Raw genomic sequence first — 4676 nt, 5'->3', positions numbered from 1 at the left:
TCTAATTATTTTTATTAATTATGAAAAACAAGATATAAAAAAAAAAGAAACACGTTAAAAGTTATTTGCTATATCTGATGGTTGGAGCTCCAAACGGAGGTGTCTCATAGGGAAGGAGAAGCCGTAATTTGACTCACTCACTTGTGTTGTACTTGTGTAATTGTGTTATTATATACTACAAATGTGACACGCAAACTTCTTCAATCCAAGACATAATAAGATATGACTTATTATTTAAGTGGCCCCCTTAAACAAGTGGCAGTGTTCACATGTGGCTTTGGATCAAACCTGCAAAAATCTAAATTGTAGATAAGCTCCAAATTTGGAAATACTTCTTGCCTTGGCTCTTGCTCCCACACTCCCGAATTTGGGGCCTAATACGGAAAGCAATAAGTTGACACTGAACCATCTAGAAATTTCACGCCTTCTATGATTATACATATCAATAATGCTCTGTATTCATGTAAAACATGTATCTAAATTATTCAAGTAATATTAACAAGACACACTTTTTTTCCTCTTCACTCGTTTGTCATATATGCGCTACATATAACATGCTGCAACTTAAAGTTTTACTCAACATAAATTTTTTGCTGTAACGTAAATCTTTTTTTTGCTCGCATTTTTCTTCTTCTTCTCTGCTCGCGTTCTTTCTTATTGATCTGCATTGCCTTCGTCGTTTTCTTCTTTCGATCTGGTTACGATACATTTATTTTCTTCCTATTCTTTTTCGTTTTCTTTTTCGATCTGCACTTCTGAATCGAAACAATAAATGACTCAACTTTAAATCAGTTGAATGTTATTCTTCTGAAACGAATTAAACTGACGAAGTTTGGATTATTCAATTTTGAATCGAATTTACTGGAATGCAATTGCTAATTTGAATTGAATTGACTTTGAATTGAATGGACGGAAGTGTACTGAATTGAATTGAATTGATAATCTGTAAATTATAGGTAGAGCTGTTTGAATTTGATTTTATATAATGGATTATGTTTCGTTCACTCAATACTATACAATTATTTCACCATGAGTACGTGTTTCGGTTCATTATGCAGAAAGCTGTTCGAATTTGATTTAATATAATGGATTATGTTTCGTGCACTCAGTACTATACAATTGTTTCACCATGAATACGTGTTTGGTTCATTATGCAGAAAGATGTTCGAATTTGAATTTATATAATGGATAATGTTCTATTCATTTAGTACTATACAATTGTTTCACTATAATAACATGTTTGGTTCATTTCTGTTCTGTATAATTCAAAACTCTTCCTCCTCACCTTCTAGTCTTCTACTGCTTTTTTACCAGAAAGAAGGAAATATTCTTAAAAATTATATTTCATATAATAAAATTCAAAAATAAAATAAATTAATAATTGAAGAACACTAATCCATGTTGATGAATTAACGAGCCTTAGGGGGTGTGTTGTTGAGGTATTGTTAGTTAGGAACAGGAGTAGATGGATCCATTTAGTTTGGTTACTCTAAGCTTTCTGGCTCAGGACTTATTGGTACTGTATCCTACTTTATTGAACTGGTCGTTAGAACAGCAGCTTTGTTTTGCTTTTATGTCATTTTATGTCACTGGTTAACATTCATTTTCTTTTTGAATATGCAAGCTCATATATATCATAGCTAAACTGGTTCCAATCAAAATGAGTTAATGATGTTTCAGAAACACATGTTATATGTTGAGATTTTTTTTAGAATTCAATTCTAAACGTTAGTTAGGCCACGAGGGTAATGATTATCCAAGCAAATTATTAACTCTGTTCTTGTATAGTTGGATTCTGATATAGCCCATTTTTTAGGTAATTATTATCTGATCTTCAAGTGGGATGAGTTATACCTCGGCTGTAAAAAAATAAAGAGGGTATGTATCTGCAAAAGATATTTTGACACTCAAATTAATATATAAAAAATGATTTTTATAAAAAAAAATATATTGTATTGTATGTCTTACCTCTTTCATTTATACTTACTTTTTTTTATACAAAGAGTGTATAATATTAGTTGTTATTAGTTATAATCATGCTAATAATAACAAATAAAGTTGTTTAGAATAGTTTATTATACTCATATAACATCAATGCGAATTACTGATCTATAACATACACAAGGTCGAATTATAATGCATAACTGTCTTATAACATTTCTAACGGATATATCATAACCCTAAAATTTCACCTGGTATAGTTTTAATAAAGCAGATTGAGTTTAAAGTATTGAGTTATAACTCCGCGTTTAGTTATAGGTATGGGACTTTCAAGGTCAACATACTTTATTAAAAATGATGTACTGAAAAATAATTAATAAAAAATAATAAATAATGCATTGTTGTATTGAAAATGTTACCTCTTCGGTTCACAATTTAGAAATCTCCACCGTTAATATGAAGGAGTTAGAAATGAGATTAATGGTGTGGATTAAGAGACAGTTATATTCAAATTGAAAGAGAATAAAATTGAAGAAGTCGAAAGTGTGTACACAAAAAGAAAGAATTGAAGTTGAAATATTTTTTAGAAACTAAAATGAATCAGAGAAGTTAGTATTAATCATTCATTTTCTAGCGTTATCTTCATCTTTTCTTTATATGAAAAATGATGGGAAAACAAAAAGGGAGAAAAATTGTTAACGACACCAATGACCCATATGCCCAGGTCGATGATGATGTTAAGATTCGTGGTTCGCTATTCATAATAAAGAGGGCATAGAAATTAAAAGATAGATAAAACAAAAGTTGTGAGGAAAGAGTATGGTATTCATATAGAGTTGATGCATGTACGAGAGAAGAGCGAGTAATTCTGAAAAGTAGGGCTTTGAGTTTTTTTACCTATATAGTTGTGTTTGGCGGATAAATTTGACAGTAATTTCCACAGTAATTTCGGCGCCAATTTATCTTTTTTTTTTCAATTATTACCATCAAATTTATCGTTGAAAAATAAATCCGACAATAATCTTTTTATCTGACAAATTTATTGCCAAATCCGATAATATTCAGTATTTTTCTTGTAGTGTTTATTTAAATCAGTAAAATCAACACACATATACCATTTACCATTATGTTTTTTCACCATAACTATATTGACCAACCAAGTAGTAAATCTGATTTCTCTGATAAAGCTGGCTGCAATTAATTTCTTTTGTTTCCTCTGAAGATGCTTGTCATTTATCAGCACCAAGATTCTGCTTTATGTAAGCTATAGGTGGAATAGAAGGATTCAGAGCCAACTTATGACAAATGACTGTTGAGTCTATGTCGGACATAGTCGCAAGAGTCTAAGCAAACAAATCGGCATTATGCCAAAGAAACTATACTAGCTTATCTTTCTCACTTCCATACAAAACAGTATCCATATAGATAAACTTATTTGGATCTGTGGTCAATGGTATCTTTTCCAATTCTTTCATTGGAGTTAGTCTATCTTGTAATTGTGCCCTTGAATCTAATTCGGCTAATTGTGAAAGATCAATCGAATTAAAAATTGCATTAACCTTTCTATTTATAGCTTTTTTAGGAGTATCTGTTCTTAAACTGGTATTGTAACAGTATCGAGCTTCATGATGATCACTATGAATGATTTTTTCTCGAAACTCTATTGGAGGTGATGATGTCCCCCTAATATGCTTCTAATTCATTTTCAAATTTTACATATTATTACATGAAACATTTAAATAAGGGTTATGCTAGGTAACCAATGATTTTCTTGAACAACATGAACAACAAGCCTTAAAATTGGTCTAATTCAAGTAAAACACACTACATTCTCAAATTACTCACCTAAATTTTAATATTAGAATAACCATCCGCACACCTAGTGAATTGAACATCCAATATATTCATTATTCACATTATTTAATATTTTCGTTGTCTACCTATACTTTTCATTTAAATAAACATCAAACAATATGCAATTATTTTTGTTAGTATATTCTAAATTATTCTAATCACCACCTTATTTTGCACGTCAAAAATGAAAAACACAATCTTCTCAACAAACAAACATAAAAGATCTCTACATTTTTTATACAGAATCATTTCACCTAATTCTTTAACTCTATCAACTTAAATATTTTTTAATTTATAAATTAATTCTAGTTATATAATTCATTAATTAATTTCAATTTCAAATAATGTTTAATAACACTAAACGTAATAAATTTTAATGAATACAAACCAAAGACAAATAAGTCTACGAAACTCCTTCACCCAACAGGAGGATAGCAAAAATATCACCAACAACACCGAATCCTCCAAAAATATACAATGAAATATCTGCCTTGTTAAGATCAAATGCAAAACTTCAAAAAAAAAAAAATTGAAGCAATCAAAACAATTAAAAAAATTGAAACTAATAAAAACTAAACTGATTTAAAGAAAGAACTACTCACCACGAACACAATTGCAGTCTTGGAATTTCGAAGAGAGACAAATTAGAGGTAGAAGTTGGAGAGGGAGAGACGTTTTAATTTTCGATTTTAATCTTATCAGCGACCAGGCCATCCGATAAATATATTTATTGACAAGCTCAAATGTTGTATTTTATTATGACTATCTATTACCAATAATCTGATTGTCGATATGATAATTTAAATTTTACAAAATAAAAAACTATCAATGGCTAATGACAACGATAAACGTATTTTCAATATTACTAATATTTTATTAAG

The 4676-nt window shown here is 29.5% G+C and overlaps 1 long non-coding RNA gene across 1 annotated transcript in view; it reads left to right on the top strand.

The window, feature by feature from the left end:
* Positions 1-4460, top strand: part of LOC110268960 — a 15087-nt gene extending 10627 nt beyond the window's left edge. Inside the window, exon 3 of the long non-coding RNA XR_002357753.1 lies at positions 4450-4460. This is a non-coding gene — a long non-coding RNA (uncharacterized LOC110268960). The remainder of the gene's footprint in view (positions 1-4449) is intronic.

Source organism: Arachis ipaensis, chromosome B01 (assembly GCF_000816755.2).
Source record: "Arachis ipaensis cultivar K30076 chromosome B01, Araip1.1, whole genome shotgun sequence".
NCBI classification, from domain to species: domain Eukaryota; kingdom Viridiplantae; phylum Streptophyta; class Magnoliopsida; order Fabales; family Fabaceae; genus Arachis; species Arachis ipaensis.
The sequence above is the reverse complement of the archived record's forward strand: the minus strand, read 5'-3'. Positions and strand labels throughout refer to the sequence as shown.